Here is a 17,818-nt window from a genome sequence, read left to right as displayed (position 1 = left end):
CCTCAAATAAATAAATAAAATATTAAAAAGAAAAAAAGAAAAGGTGAATTTTCTCTTTATGATTGGCTATTCTCATCTAAAAGCATCTTGGTATTTTCATAAGTCCCACCCTTTGGGAACACTGCTGTATCTTATGTAGTTGATGCTACATTCCCAAACCTACAGATGTAATATGTATTCATTAGAAAAATAACCACTGAGAATTCCTAAGGGTACTGTACTTGATACAGAAATTCAAAGAAATTAAGTAAGTTGTCTGAAATTATATAATAGTTAAGTAGAAAAATCTGTATTTGAAACCAAAGCTCAACTCTCTGCAACATCTTTAGCAGCACAAGTTTATTTCATTTTCAGTTTGGGAAGAAGGGGAGTTTGAGTCTCTAAAATTTTAAAGTAGAGATATATTTTCCTCTGGTCCTTGAAGGATAAAAAGTTTTTCTCAAAGAGATAACTAGAGCCTAACCAAGCAGAGGAATTAGGAACAGCATAATTACATTTACTATGTTCCCAGTACCGCTCTACACACTTTCAGTCTATCAACTTTTTAAATCCTGTTTACAGAGCCCTCTAAGATAGGTACTCTTGTAACTATTTCTGTACAGACATCTGAGGAAAATGTGGTTTTTTAAGTAACTGCCTGGAGCTACACAGTTAGTGATGAAGTGGGCTTTGAGCCCAAGCAATCTGGCTCCAGAATCTGCACCCTTAGCCATTCCATTAAATTCTGCTGAGCAAGGGTAAATGAGTAAAAACATATGATCTGCTACATTAATGATCAGTAGAAGCAAATGCGCAGGTTTTGAGACGGTGACATTTTACTTGAAGCAAGGATTTCTGAGGAGTTCGTGGATTAAAAACTCACATAAATCAAAAATAATTTCCCCTTAAAAATAACTATAATAGGGAGATTACAGCCTTACATATTCTATCAATCCACAACTATCATATTTATGTCTATTGTATGCATGTATTTTAAAACATCCAAAAGGCTTATTGGTGTGCTAGGGCTGCCATAACAAAGTACCATACACTGGGTGGCTTAAACGACAGAAACTTGTTTTCTCACAGATTTGGAGTCTAGTAGTCCAAGATCAAGGTTTGAGTCAGCAGGGTTGATTTCTCCTGGGGCCTCTCTCCAGGGCTAATCGTTGATTGTTTACTTCTGTCTTTACATGGTCTTCCTCTGTACTTGTCTGTGTCCTAATCTCCTCTTATAAGCACGCATCATTTTAGATTTGCGCCAACCCTAAAAACCTCATTCTAACTCAATTACCTCTTTAAAGACATTATCTTCGAATACAATCGTATTCTGAAGAATATCAACATATGAATATGGATTTAGTCCATAACAAAGTGAATAATAAAAACACAATATATAAATAATTTTAGCACCTCTAAATTTGTTTCAAAGTTATAGCAGAGAATTTTAACACTAGCATACTATTAATTTTAAAATAATATTACAGTAGTCCTCACAAAGCACATGCACAAATTTATAAGCATATCCACAGGATGTTGACAAAGGAGTTGCAATACAGCCGTTAGGCAGCTAAAATGCTGCCATCATGTGTCTCCAGTGGAAAATACAGCTTGAAATTCACGTTTTAAGTCAGTTTTTAAAATCTGTGATTATTTTCAGAGTTTCATATATTTTCAAATTAGGGCTTTATAAATATTTTTAAATCACAAAATATGGGGCGCCTGGGTGGCTCAGTGGGTTAAGCCGCTGCCTTCGGCTCAGGTCATGATCTCAGGGTCCTGGGATAGAGTCCTGCATCGGGCTCTCTGCTCGGCAGGGAGCCTGCTTCCCTCTCTCTCTCTCTGCCTGCCTCTCCATCTACTTGTGATTTCTCTCTGTCAAATAAATCTTAAAAAAAAAAATCACAAAATAGATGGTATTTGAGGAAAGAAGGCGTAAAGTGGCAGGTGTTATATATGGAAAAAACAACCTCACCCAGGTTTGTGAAGAACTTTAAGTAGGGTCTTGCTAGTTAACATTTCACCATTATTCTGTGCAGAAGCTATTATACCATAGGCAAGGAAAAAACACACTGGTTTTTGTTTTAGGAAGCCTACTTTAACAATGATGTGTACATAGATTGAAGAAGAAAGCAGATGAAGTGATGAGAGAAATGGGACAGAGAGATGAGAGGCTCCCATTTTTATAATCTAGGTGGGACACAGCAGGGGCCTGAATAAGTCACTGCAGAGAATAGAGATGAGAGAGTAATTGGTGGATATTTTGGAGATAGAATTAACAGGGTTCATCTGATGTAGAAAGAGGGTGGAGTCCAGGATAGCTTCATATTTTATAGCTTGGGTATATTGGAAAATGTAATGGATGTTTACTAGAATGTGAAACTTAGATACTCAGTATATAACAGGTTTTTATAAATGGAGCTTGGGGAAAAAGTTCAGGGCTAAAATTTTAGAAACCACATATAAAAAGACAACTAAAAACTGTGGGAGTTTTTGAAATCAGAGAGTAGGAAATAAAATAGTTGAGAAAAAAACCAGACACACTAAGTAGGATACTCTTTTGTGAAATGAGAGAAACAGTTCACAGTCACAAAAGAGCACATATGATGTATGCTTACATTTTTTTTTTTTAGAAATTCTGGTAAGTATTCAAGAGCACAATATTAAGTCAGGAAGGCAAAAATGAAATAGATATTAGTAGTACTTAAATTAATAGTACTCAAAGAATTCACAATCAAAGGAAGAAGGCCATTATATAAAAGATAATTGTTTCTTTCCATAGTTTGGTGACTATGGCCATTGTTGCTATGAACATTGGAGTCAGATGACCCTTCTTTTCACTACATCTGTATCTTTGGGGTAAATATCCAGTAGTGCAATTGGAGGATCATAGGGAAGCTCTATTTTTACTTTCTTTTTTTTTTAATTTTTTAAAATTAATTTATTTATTTTCAGAAAAACAGTATTCATTATTTTTTCTCCACACCCAGTGCTCCATGCAATCCGTGCCCTCTATAATACCCACCACCTGGTACCCCAACCTCCCACCCCCCTGCCACTTCAAACCCCTCAGATTGTTTTTCAGAGTCCATAGTCTCTCTTGATTCACCTCCCCTTCCAAATTCACCCAACTCCCTTCTCCTAACACCCCTCCATGATATTTGTTATGCTCCACAAATAAGTGAAACCATATGATAATTGACTCTCTCTGCTTGACTTATTTCACTCAGCATAATCTCTTCCAGTCCCGTCCATGTTGCTACAAAAGTTGGGTATTCATCCTTTCTGATGGAGGCATAATACTCCATAGTGTATATGGACCACATCTTCCTTATCCATTCATCTGTTGAAGGGCATCTTGGTTCTTTCCATAGTTTGGCGACCGTGGCCATTGCTGCTATAAACATTGGGGTACAGATGGCCCTTCTTTTCACGACATCTGTATCTTTGGGGTAAATACCCAGGACTGCAATTGCAGGGTCATAGGGAAGTTCTATTTTTAATTTTTTAAGGAATCTCCACACTGTTCTCCAAAGTGGCTGCACCAACTTGCACTCCCACGAACAGCATAAGAGGGTTCCCCTTTCTCCACATCCTCTCTAACACACATTGTTTACTGTCTTGTTAATTTTGGCCATTCTAAGTGGTGTAAAGTGGTATATCAATGTGGTTTTGATTTGAATCTCTCTGATGGCTAGTCCTCTGATGGAGGACATGGGGAGTTGAAGAGGAGAAAGAAGTTGGGAGAAATTGGAGCAGGGAGAGGAACCATGAGAGACTATGGACTCTGACAAACAATCTGAGGGTTTTGGAGGGGTGGGAGTGGAAGGTTGGGTGAGCCTGCTGGTGGGTGTTATGGAGGGGACGTATTGCATGGAGCACTGAGTGTGGTGCATAAACAATGAATTCTGGAACACTGAAAAGAAATTTAAAAAATATGTATTTTTAAAAAGATCATTGTACTACAGTGTTGTAACTGCTAGGACAGAAATGTGGATAGGTTGTCATAGGAGATCAGAAAGGAAGCATCTTCCACACTCTTCACACATTCTTCTGATAGATTTCAAAACCATTCCACCGGCCACAAAGTTATTCCCCCTACATTGGGTGTAAAGTTTTTTTTTTTTTTTTTTAAGATTTTTTCTTTATTTATCTGACAGAGATCACAAGTAGGCAGAGAGGCAGGCAGAGAGAGAGGAGGAAGCAGGCTCCCTGCAGAGCAGAGAGCCCGATGTGGGGCTCGATCCCAGGACCCGGGATCATGACTTGAGCCGAAGGCAGAGGCTTAACCCACTGAGCCACCCAGGTGCCCCTGGGTGTAAAGTTTTAACCAGGCTGAGAATTGGAAGGGGAGGGTGGCATTCATCGCCCTATATGAGCAAAGGTGTGATACACATAGGACGCTTCTAGCATTTTTAGCTTGCAGGAGTTTACAGAATTCAGAAAGAGATGAAGCTGGAAAAGAAATCAGAAGCAAGACCCTGTAAGGAGGAGCTGGGACTTTATGTTGTAGGTTATTATAGCCACTGCAGGGTTAGGCAAGGGGTGTAACATGGGAAGTTAACGTTTCATGTAAGTCTTTCTGACAGCCGCTTGAAGGCAGGGGTAAGTTAGGTCTAAGAGATAAATAAAGATAGCCTATTTCGGCAGTGGTAGTATGGAAGGGGAAGAAGTAAATTTGACTAGAAGGCAAAATTAGCCTGCCTTGAAAAGATAATAGAATGTGAAAAGGCAACTTTTACAAAACCAAAGGAAAAAAAGGGGGGAAAAGAGCATTTTCCTATTTCACATTTGAAATGTATCCACTGGTCTGTAATTTTCATTCATTGCAGGTATCATCTATTGGTTTAAAAGATTAAGTAAGAACACAGAAGAAGAGGCAGTGTTTTGTTTTGTCCCAGTGAGACTCTTGTAACAGACTTTACAGATGAAGACCAATTCAACTATTTTCTAGCTTCATAGGATATTAGTCTTTATGATTAAAAAAAGAAGAAGAAGAAGGAAGAAAGAAAGAAAAAAGCATTAAGAGCAAAGCTTCTGGTTCACAAATTCCTCCATGAAACTTATGGCTTCAGGGATTTAGAAGTAACTGAAATAACTTGACTTTGGCTTTCTTACTTCTATTGTTTGGGTATACAAAAACCTGTTTGATGACGTAACTTAAAGTCGTTGACCCACAGAAATGATGTGCTACTCATGCACCAAATTATGTCACACATGAACGGCCTGCCTGCTGTCAAGTAACTTTCATACCCACAAGGGAATACCCAACAATGGCTTTACCCTTTGAAATATCCTGTTTGGGAGCCCAAATCTTCACTAGTAAAACTTTGAGAGCAATGTTGTCTTCCAATGCTATGTTAGTGAGCATTTGTATTTCATTTAAGAGGAGTACGTGATTAAAATTTTTAAGCAATTCTGTTATAAAAAATAAATTCCAGAACACCTGGGTGGCTCAATCAGTTAAGTGTCTGTCTTTGGGGTCCTGGGATTGAGCCCTGCCTCCAGCTCTCTGCTCTTCGAGGAGTCTGCTTCTCCCTCTCCCACTGCCCTTCCCCTGCTTGTGCTCTTCCTCTCTCAAATAAATAAATAAAATCTTAAAAAAATTAAATTCTTAAGTAAGTATTTAATGTGGATGTCAATGTGTAATTTTTTCCTCTTAAGACATGGGGAAGCATAAGATTGCAAGTAGTTTTGTTTGTTTTCTTGTTTTTAATTAAGCTCCATGTCCAACAAGGGACTTGAACTCACAACCCTGAGATTAAGGGTTTTGTGCTCTACTGACTGAACCAGCCAGGCAACCCCAAGTTTAGAAGTGTTTAAACTGATAAAATATCTGAAACCCAGCATGTACAAAAATACCTATGTAAAGAGCAGCAATAAGATCCCTTGGTTATTGCAGTGTTTCTACCAGAAGATGTGCTATCATTCTGGTCAGAAACACACAGCTCTCAAACCTCAACAGGATGTTCTCCAAAGGAGAAACAAGGTGTTGACAGGAAATGAGCACAGAGGTGGACACAGGAGGCAGTAAATGTCCATTACAGGAATTAAAGGATTCATAACCAATCCAGAACGGTGCATTGCTAAGAGCAAAAATGCCAAGGAAAGTAGATCTTTATTTCTCAAGGGAGTTAATTTTTTTGTAACTTCATTTGTCTTTCTGAAAATAACTTTTGCATCAACTCCTTTATTTTCAGCTTCTCTGATTTTTTTTTTTGTGAATCATTATTTGTACAGTGATGATCAGCTTTTCCTCTTCTAATTGCTCTGACTTTATCATTAGTTTTAGATTCATTAAATCCCTCACAAATATTCATTTATTTGAAAGGGAGTTACCTTAGGGTGTGTCATTCTATTTTGTGCTTATTTCTCTTTCTCAGTGGTGGAACTTATTTGTTGCTCTGAAGGAAAGAAATGGTCAAAACTGAAGTAAAGAATATGAGGGATAAATACTTTTAAAGTTGCACGAAGAATATGAAAAAAGCAAACAACTGTCAAAAACAAACCAAAAAAAAAAAAAAAAAAAGGCCTGGAAGCTCTACTGAAAAGACTCTCTGTAGATCGCAGTGGACTTAGGTTTATAATAAAATATGTGAGCAGAAATTGTTGACACATTCAGAGTGCACAACAAGCAGCTTTGCTCACAAATTATAGTCTCCCATCAGGAACTTCTGCTCTGGCCACATTAAGAGTGCGGCATTTTTTCTAGATGGACTTACTCAGTAGTAAGTATTTCAGTAGTTATTGGAAATGGTTTTATATATTATAGTCCAAAACCTTCATTTTATTGATGAGAAAAGAGATCCAGAGAAGTTAAGTAAATTGCCTGAGGTCAAATGGGAGAAGACCTCTAACGTTATTTGATGTGAGACTCCATGTTTGCAGGATGTAATGAATGACTAGGGAAATCTCTGAGACAAACTCAGTGGCTATCTCAGTGGAGAAACTTGATACCATTCTTCCCTCTAGAAAAGGGTAGTCCTTTGGTATCACGTAAGTTTTGTCGGATGAATCTTATGTCTCCTATTTCCCTTCATCATACCAAGTGCTTTAGAGAGAAATGATGTGAGAGTCTGACACCTGGAGGAGACATTATAACGCCTATTGGTTTGATTTGGCAGATAAATTATCTGACTTTCTTAGGAAAAGAGAGTTGGGTAATACTGGCAAAATATCTATGAAGATGAGTTTTTGTTCATTTAGTTGTTGTTTTTTTTTAAAGAAGTTACACAAAAGCAGTTTTACTGACAAGTTTCTTTTATTATCTGTTGTTAACCAAGCAACACACATTCATTATCTCATAGTATCTGTGTCAAGAAACTTCCCATGGCTTAACTGGGTGCTCCGTTTCACAGCCTATCACAGGCTGCAATTAAGATGTTGAACTAGGAATGCCATTTGAACTAGAATCTCATCTGAAATTACAGCCAGAGAAGGGATGTTAACCAAAGCCACTCAGTGATTATTGGCAACATTCAGTCTATTAATAAACATTCTGTTTATTGGAGCCCTCCCAGATCCATGACACCTGGGGCCTCTCCCATATGACGGCTTGCATCATCAAAGTGGGTAAGCCATGAGGACAGTAGATAGAGTCTCCTAACAAGACAGAAGTCATAATCGTTTGTAACTTAATCATGGTTAGAACACCCCATCACCTTGGCCATGTTGTATTGATTAGAACCAAGTTACTTGTCCAGAGTACACTCAGGGAAAGGTATTGTACAGAGCTTGAATAGCAGGATGCTAGGATCAACCGTACCTATATAGATGCTTCCTGTCCCAACTAGAAAACAACTTTGCCAGTAAGACCTTTCAATATAACTATTATTCTGTGAGAACGGTAGACTTGTAACAACCACCTAATATTCACAACCTAAAAAGCTGCTTACTGGGAAATTTCCATGTAGAAACAATGATGTAACAGAAAGTAAACGAAGATTTTAAAGATAATTTTACTGTATTTAAAACATATGATAAACTTACTTTGGCAATAAAAAATTACCAGAAATTATTTATAACCCACAATATTTTATTTCTCAAACCAAAAAGATAATCAGAGACACCCAAGTGGTTCAGTAACATAAGAATCTGACTTCCGTTCAGGTCACGATCTCAGGGTCCTGCGATTGAACCCCACTCAGCAGTGGGCCTGCTTGTCCCTCTCCTTCTACCCTTCCCCCTGCTCGCACTCATGTGTACTCTCTCTCTCTGTCTTTCAAATAAATAAGTGAAATCTTAAAAAAAAAAAAACGGTAATCAAACATACTTATAAATGGGACTTGAATTGTATTTATTTTTAAGTCTATTTTTTTAGGAGTAGTATTAGGGTCACAGCAAAATTTCCTATATCCTCTATGTTCTGTCCATTGATACTAACTCCCCACAACCATGGGGCACTTACTGTCTCCATAGTTTTGCTTTTCTCAAATATCATATAGTTGAAATCATACAGTATATAACCTTTCCAGATTAGATTCTTTCACTTAGTAATATGTTCATTGAAAGCACAGAGAAGTAAACTTATAAGTGGATCTTACTTTTAATAAAATGCTAATTGGAAAGGCTATGAAAAGAGAAAAGTAATTGTTGGTGGGGATTTTTACTATGTTATGTGATATTTTAGAGTATGTTACTCTGATAAAATATTAAGAAAGCTTGTTATATAGAATATTTATTCTTAATATGTTTCCATTAGTCTTGATAAAAACATCAGTTAAAATTTTTATTGACCTCATTTGGGTATTCATTAATTCAACAAACTTTAATTAAGCATCTTCTATATCCCACCACTATGCTATATATTATGAAAGAAATATAAATGCAAATCAGCTCTCACATGTCTTGACAAAATAAAATACAAGATTTGATGTTAAATTATGGCAACTCTGAAATATGTGCGAGGCAGATTTTCAACTTATAGCAGTAATTGTCATGATACATTTAGACTAAATTCTGTGTTTTCCCATAAATGGTTCTACTAGGTATACCTGTCAATCTGTTGGGTTTCACAGTCATACCCTTGAGTTTAATCACCTGATTCCATGCTATGATCGTGGCATTCTGGGTTTTATCTTTGCTCTGAAACCATGTCTTATTTTAAATACCTTTCATGAGAAAGAAAGTTGGCAAATAATTTTATTTTCAAATTAAACAAATCCTAGTTCTCATATTTTTCCTAAATTCTGTTCAGAACCTTAGAAATGCCTACTTTCAGTTCAAGGTGAAAAGAAATAGATCCCACTTCTTAATGAGAGAAGTGTCAAAGAATTTACAGCTATCTTTAATGTGCCTCAAATTGCAAAGTTTTCAGTTGAGAGATGTATCATGGTTTCTTTAAGCTAGTCCCTTAATATTAGACATTCAGGCCAGTATAAGATTTTACTGTATGTGTATCCCTGATTACATCCTTAGGATAAATTCCTTCAATTGCAATTGATAAATCAGGAGAATATACAAGTTTTATAATGTGTTTCAATGCCTACCTACCTGCTAAGGATCTTTAAATACAACATATACTATGTGAGAGTATGTGAGAGTCTCTATGTAAGAGTCCTGGTTACCTTCATCTTTACTAAAATTAGATGTTTTCACTGAATTTAATCTATGTTAATTTGATAGGTCAAAATCATATCTAATTTTAATTTTAAATTATTAATCATTTTTATTCATTTCTTTGCTGTTCTTTCTTCTTTCATTTTAATTTCTCTGTCCTTTTATTCTGAATTAGAATATAATATCTTAAATGTGTTCTCTATGGCCCTGATTAAATTTTCTACACTATGGTTTATATTTTGTCATTTCCACTGAAGATTTAAATTATTATGTTTTAGCAAACAGCTTCCTTACTGATTTCCTAAATAATACAAGTCTCTTTTGGTGTCAAATTCCTGCTCTTATGTTTTGTTCTCACTCTTTGTCTTCTCATTTCATCTGCTCTGTGACTTTGAAGCCATGGGTGCTTATTGTGAGGAAAATTTATGTTAAAAAAACCCATTGCATTACTCTATTTAGTGGGCATTAATAAACCACAATATTTTGCAGGCCTACAAAAGAGAAGGGATGAAAATGGACATCACTGGCAACCTCTCCAAGTCGTGGGCTCCCACTCTTTCCTCAGGAACTCACTAACACTGCAGATAAGACCTGGAAAACAGGAAGGCTACAGTAAAAATTTGTACACTCAATGCTGGCAAATCTTCATTTTTTTCTTCTTATTAGATATTGGTTTCTGTACTCCATTGGTCATAGTGACCACCTTCCACCATTTAGTGGAAGTTTTGTAGGACTTGAAAAGCTCTATCCCCCTAATATACATTGTCACTAAATAACTTATGTCTTTGACCACACCAACAGCAGCATAAAGGGGAGACAACAGTTTCCAGGATGCATCAAACCATAATTAGGAAGAACTTCCACACCCCCATCACACTGTGGCAACTCCCCATCATATTTCCCAGCTCCAGCCCTCCTCCTTGCCAGAAGTGGTCTTCTCTAAAAACATGTCAGCATAGGGGCAGATGGCAGGTTTTCTACTGGCATTTTATTAATTTTATTGAGCTTCTATTCATTCATTTGAGAGAGAGAAAAAGAGGGAAAGTAAGAAGCAGACTTCCTGCTGAGCAAGCAGCCTGATGCAAGACTCAATCCCAGGACCCTGAGACCACAATATAACCTGAAGGCCATTGCTCAACCATGAACCACCCAGGTGCCCCTCTACAGGCACTTAATTTTTTAATTTTTTAATTTATTATTTTTATTAACATATAATGTATTATTTGCCTGTAGGGTATAGGTCTGTGAATCCTCAGGCTTATACATCTCACAACATTCACAATATCAAACACCCTCCCCAATGTCCACAACTCAATAACCCTCTCCATAACCCCCCTTCCCCCAGCAACCCTCAGTTTGTTTTGTGAGATTAAGAGTGTTTTATGGTTTGTCTCCTTCCCAATCCCATCTTGTTTCATTTTTTTCCTTCCCTACCCCCTAAACCCCCCAGCCCAACTCTCAGATTCCTCATATCAGGGAGATAATATGATAATTGTCTTCCTCTGACTGACTTATTTCACTCAGGATAATACCCTCTAGTTCCATCCATGTTGTCACAAATGGCAAGATTTCATTTCTTTTGATGGCTGCACAGTATTTCATTGTGTGTGTGTGTGTGTGTGTGTGTGTTTATATATACAACATCTTCTTTATCCATTCATCTGTTGATGGACATCTAGGTTCTTTCCATAGTTTGCTATTGTGGAAATTGTTGCTATAAACATTCAGGTGCATGTGCCCCTTCAGATCACTATGTTTGTATCTTTAGGGTAAATACCCAGTAGTGCAATTGCTGGGTCATAAGGTAGCTCTATTTTCAACTTTTTGAGGAGCCTCCATGCTGTTTTCCAGAGTGGCTACACCAGCTTGCATTGCCACCAACAGTGTAGGAGGGTTCCCCTTTCTCCACATCCTTGCTAGCATCTGTAATTTCCTGACTTGTTAATTTTAGCCATCCTGCTTGGTGTGAGGGGGTCTCTCATTGTGGTTTTGATTTGCATTTCCCTGATGCCTAGTGATGTTGAGCACTTTTTCACGCGTCTGTTGGCCATCTGGATAACTTCTTTGCAGAAGTATCTGTTCATGTTTTCTGCCCATTTCTTGATTGGATTATTTGTTCTTTGGGTATTGAGTTTGATAAGTTCTTTATAGATTTTGGATACTAGCCCTTTATCTGATATGTCATTTGAGAATATCTTCTCCCATTCTGTCAGTTGTCTTTTGGTTTTGTTAACTGTTTCCTTTGCTGCGCAGAAGCTTTTGATCTTGATGAAGTCCCAATAGTTCATTTTTTCCCTTGCTTCCCTTGCCTTTGGTGATGTTCCTGGGAAGAACTTGCTGCGGCTGAGGTTGAAGAGGTTGTTGCCTGTGTTCTCCTCAAGGATTTTGATGGATTCCTGCTCACATTGAGGTCCTTCATCCATTTTGAGTCTATTTTTGTGTGTGGTGTAAGGAAATGGTCCAGCTTCATTTTTCTGCATGTGGCTGTCCAATTTCCCCAACACAATTTGTTGAAGAGACCGTCTTTTTTCCATTGGTTATTCTTTACTGCTTTGTCAAAGATTAGTTGACTATAGAGTTGAGGGTCTATTTCTGGGCTCTGTATTCTGTTCCATTGATCTATGTGTCTGTTTTTGTGCCAGTACCTTACTGTCTTGATGATGACAGCATTGTAAGAGAGCTTGAAGTTTGGAATTTTGATATTACCAGCTTTGATTTTCTTTTTCCACGTTCCACTGGCTATTCAGGGTCTTTTCTGGTTCCATACAAATTTTAGGATTATTTGTTCCATTCCTTTGAAAAAATTGATGGTATTTTGATAGGGATTGCATTAAACATATAGAGTGCTTTAGGTAGCATAGACATTTTCACAATATTTTTTCTTCTAATCCATGAGCATGGAATATTTTTCCATTTATTTATGTCTTCCTCAATGTCTTTCATGAGTACTTTATAGTTTTCTGAGTACGGATTCTTTGCCTCTTTGGTTAGGCTTATTCCTAGGTATCTTATGGTTTTGGATGCAATTGTAAATGGGATTGACTTCCTAATTTCTCTTTCTTCTGTCTTGCTGTTGGTGTAGAGAAATATAACTGATTTCTGTGTTTTGATTTTATATCCTGACACTTTACTGAATTCCTGTATGAGATTTAGCAGATTTGGAGTGGAGTCTCTTGGGTTTTCCACGTAAAGTATCATATCATCTGCAGAGAATGAGTTTGACTTCTTCTTTTCCAATTCAAATGACTTTTATTTCTTTTTGTTGTCTGATAGCTGAGGCTAGGACTTCTAGTAGTATTTTGAATAGTAGTGGTGATAGTGGACATCCCTGCCATGTTTCTGACCTTAGGGGAAAGCTCTCAGTTTTCCCCCATTGAAAATGATAATCACTGTGGGTTTTTCATAGATGGCTTTAATGATATTGAGGTATGTACCCTCTATCCCTACACTTTGAAGAGTTTTGATCAAGAAAGGATGCTGCACTTTGTCAAATGTTTTTTCTTCAACTGTTGAGAGGATCATAGGGTTCTTGCTCTTTCTGTTATTTATGTATTTTATCACACTGATTGATATGCAGATGGTGAACTAACCTTGCAGCCCAGGAACAATTCCCACTTAGTCATGGTGAATAATCCTTTTAATGTACTGTTGGATCCTACTGGCTAGTATTTTGGTGAGAATTTTTGTATCTGTGTTCATCAAGGATATTGGTCTGTAATTCTCCTTTTTGATGGGGTCTTTGTCTGGTTTTGGGATCAAGATAATGCTGGCCTCATAAAATGAGTTAGGAAGTTTTCCTTCCATTTTTATTTTTTGGAACAGTTTCAGGAGAATAGGTATTAATTCTTCATTAAATGTTTGGTAGAATTCCCCTTGGAAGCTGTCTGGCCCTGGGCTTTCGTTTTTTGGGAGATTTTTGATGACTGCTTCAATCTCCTTACTGTTTATGGGTCTGTTCAGGTTTTCTATTTCTTCCTGGTTCAGTTTTGACAGTTTATATGTCTCTAGGAATGCGCCCATTTCTTCCAGATTGTCAAATTTGCTGGCATATAAGTTGCTCATAATATGTTCTTATAATTTCTTTGGTGTAGGTTGTGATCTCTCCTCTTTCATTCATGATTTTATGTATTTGGGTACTTTCTCTTTCCTTTTTGATAAGTCTGCCCAGGGATTTATCAATTTTATTAATCCTTTCAAAGAACCAGCTCCTAGTTTCATTGATTTGCTCAACTATTCTTTTGGTTTCTATTTCATTGATTTCAGCTCTTATCTTTATTATTTTTCTTCTCCTCTGGATTTAGGCTTTCTTTGCTGTTCTTTTCCAGCTCCTTTAGGTATGGAGTTAGGTTGTGTACTTGAGACCTTTCTTGTCTCTTGAGAAAGGATTGTACTGCTATATACCCTCCTCTCAGGACTGCCTTTGCTGCGTCCCACAGATTTTGAAGAGTCTTGTTTTCATTTTCATTTGTTTCCATGAATTTTTTCAATTCTTCTTTAATTTCCTGGTTGACCCATTCATTCTTTAGTAGGATGCTCTTTAGCCTCCATGTATTTGAGTTCTTTCCAACTTTCCTCTTGTGATTGAGTTCTAGCTTTAGAGCATTGTGGTTTGAAAATATGTAGGGAACGATCCCAATCTTTTGGTACCATTTGAGACGTGATTTGTGACCTAGGATGTGATCTATTCTGGAGAATATTCCATGTACACTAGAGAAGAATGTGTATTCTGTTGCTTTGGGATGGAATGCTCTGAATATATCTGTGATGTCTATCTGGTCCAGTGTGTCATTTAAAGCCTTTATTTCCTTTTTGATCTTTTGCTTGGATGATCTGTCCATTTCAGTGAGGGGGGTGTTAAAATCCCCTACTATTGTATTATTGTTGATGTGTTTCTTGATTTTGTTATTATTTGGTTTATATAGTTGGCTGCTCCCATGTTAGGGGCATAGATATTTTAAATTGTTAAATCTTCTTTTTGGACAGATCCTTTAAGTATGGTATAATGTCCTTCCATATTTCTTACTATAGTCTTTGGCTTAAAATCTAATTTATCTGATATAAGGATTTCTACCTCAGCTTTGTTTTGTCCATTAGAATGGTAAATTGTTTTCCACCCCCTCACTTTAAATCTGGAGGTGTCTTTGGGTCTAAAATGAGTTTCTTATAGACAGCATATTGATGGGTCTTGTTTTTTTAATCCATTCTGATATACTGTGACATTTTTTTAATTTTCAATTTTTTAATAACATATAATGTATTATTAGCCTCAGGGGTACAGGTCTGTGAATTGCCAGATTTACACACTTCACAGCACACACCATAGCACATACCCTTCCCAATATCCATAACCCAACCACTCCCCACTCCCCTCCCCCAAGCAATCCTCAGTTTGTTTTATGCAATTAAGAGTCTCTTATGGTTATCTCCCTCCCGATCCCACCTTGTTTCATTTTTTTCTTCCCTAGTCCCCAAACCCCCCACATTGCCTCTCAAATTCCTCACATCACCCTGTATCTTTGATTGGGGCATTTACCCCATTTACATTCGGGGTAACTTTTGAAAGTTGTGAATTTAGTGCCATTGTATTGCCTGTAAGGTGACTGTTACTGTGTATTGTCTCTGTTCTTTTCTGGTGTACTACTTTTAGGCTCTCTCTTTGCTTAGAGGACCCCTTTCAATATTTCCTGTAGGGCTGGTTTGGTGTTTGTAAATTCGTTTAATTTTTGTTTGTCCTGGAAACTTTTTATCCCTCTCTCTATTTTCAATGATAGCCTATCTGAATATAGTATTCTTTGCTGAATATTTTTTTTATTTAGTGCTCTGAATATATCATGCCAGTTATTTCTGGCTTGCCAGATCTCTGTGGATAAGTCTGTTGCCAATTTAATTTTTCTACCATTGTATGTTTTAAACTTCTTATCCTGAGCTGCTTTCAGGATTTTCTCTTTGTCACTAAGAATTGTAAGTTTTCCTATTAGATGATGGGGTGTGGACCTATATTTATTGATTTTGAAGGGGGTTCTCTGTGCCTCCTGGATTTTTGATACTTGTTCCTTTTGCCATATTAGGGAAATTCTCTACTATAATTGGCTCCAATATACCTTCTGACCCTCTCTCTCTTTCTTCTTTTTCTGGAGTCCCAATTATTCTAATATTGTTTCATCTTATGGTATCACTTATCTCTTGAATTCTCCCCTCATGGTCCAGTAGTTGTTTGTCTCTATTTTGCTCAGCTTCTTTATTCTCAGTCATTTGGTTTTCTATATCACCAATTCTCTCTTCTGCCTCATTTATCCTAGCAGTAAGAGCCTCCATTATTTATTGCACCTCATTAATAGCTTTTTTTATTTCAACTTGGTTAGATTTTAGTTCTTTTATTTCTCCAGAAAGGGATTTTGTTTCTCAAGAAAGGGATTCTCTAATATCTTCCATATCTTTTTCAAGCCCTTGAGAATCATCATTCTGAACTCTAGTTCTGACATATTACCAATGTCCATATTGATTAGGTCCCTAGTCATTGGTACTGCCTCTTGTTCTTTTTTTTTTTTTTTTTTTTTTTGTGGTGAGTTTTTCCATCTTGTCATTTTATCCAGATAAAAATATATGAATGAGAGAATAAAATACTAGTTGGCAAAGACCACAGAAAAAAATGTATGCTAACCAAATCAGAAAAGACCCAAAACTGGGGGGAGAAAAAAGGAGTAAAAAAGATATTAAAATAAAAAATAAAAATAAAAATAAATAAATAAATAAACAAAAATATTTATTTGTATATATATATACATACACACACTAGACTGGTGAATAGAACAGAGCCACCCACTTCATTTGGGGTGTATTCTGGTCTCTTAGAAGAAACTACCTCCCAAAATTTTAAAGAAAGTAAAACTTACATATATACAAAAATAAGGGTAAACATGATGAAGGAATGGAATATGACTATAAAGATGAAACTTAAAAAAAATCTAGAAAAGGAATTGATAAAATAAGTTGGTTGGAAGAAGAAAAAAGAAGAGGAGAGAATGTGTTCAGGTTGGATACTAGAACAAAGCCATGTGCTAGATTTAGGGTATAATTTGATCTATTAAAAGAAATTAAATCCCAAAATTTTAAAGAACAACAAAAAATCTATATGTATACAAAAAATAAGGTTAAATATAATGAAGGGATAAAATATGACTGTAACAATGAAAGTTTAAAAAAGTTTCTTTTTTTAAAGAAAGGTATTGTTAAGATAAATTGGTTTTAAAATGTTAAAAGAAGAAAGAGGAAAAGTTAAAAAAAAAAGAAAAAATTAAAAAAATTTAACTTTTTAAAAAAGATTTTTAAAAAATTTTTATTTTTTTTAAAGATTTTATTTATTTATTTGACAGATAGAGATCACAAGCTGGCAGAGAGGCAGGCGGGGGGGGGGGAGATACAGGCTCCCCGCTGAGCAGAGAGCCTGATGTGGGGCTCAATCCCAGGACCCTGGGATCATGACCAGAGATGAAGGCAGAGGCTTAACCCACTGAGCCACCCAGGCACCCCTAACTTTGCAAGACGAAAGGATCATGGGGAGACTGCCATGAATTCTGTGTTGCTTTCCCCTAGCTCTGGAGTTCTGCAGTTTTGATTGATTAATGAACTTGGTCTTAGCAGGATGTTCTTGCTGATCATCTGGGGGAGGGGCCTGTTGTAGTGAGTATCAAATGTCTTTTCCAAAGGCAGAATTGTAGTGCCCTTGCCAGGGGCCAAGCTAAGTAATCTGCTCAGGTTTGCTCTTGGTAGCTTTTGTTCCCTGAACGCTTTCCATAGATCTCTGGAGGATGGAATGAAAATGGTGGCCTCCCAATCTCCAGCCTGGAGGAGTCAAGAGCTTGGGGCCCCACTCCTCAGTGTACCCCAGAGAAAAGCAGTCAATCACTCTTCTCTCCCTTTTCTCCAGCTGCACTCTGTGCTCACCTGGCCTGTGACCGAGCATTTCTATCTCTGGTCCACAGCCCCATTTGGAGTCTCCAAAGCCAGCAGATTCCTGCCATGTGTTCCTGCACTGCTCCTCCTAGAAGAGGAAGGAGGGGGTCTCTCCAGATCTGCCACTTGTGATGTCCCTAATTAAAGAGCAGTGGCCCCACTATGCCTTGGATCACAGTTTAAGGTAACCCTGATTTGAAACACTCCTCGGCTCTGTCTCTGAAGTTGGCTTCCCTGTTCTGATACCTGGGAGCTCTGACACACTCAGACACCCCCAGCCTTTCTGTTATCCCACAGGACCTGAGACCACATTGTCTCTGTGAGGGCT

Source organism: Mustela putorius, unplaced genomic scaffold (genome assembly GCF_011764305.1).
Source record: "Mustela putorius furo isolate JIRA1106 unplaced genomic scaffold, ASM1176430v1.1 tig00000430_pilon_pilon_pilon, whole genome shotgun sequence".
Classification (NCBI taxonomy): Eukaryota; Metazoa; Chordata; class Mammalia; order Carnivora; family Mustelidae; genus Mustela; species Mustela putorius.
Note: the sequence above shows the minus strand (reverse complement) of the source record.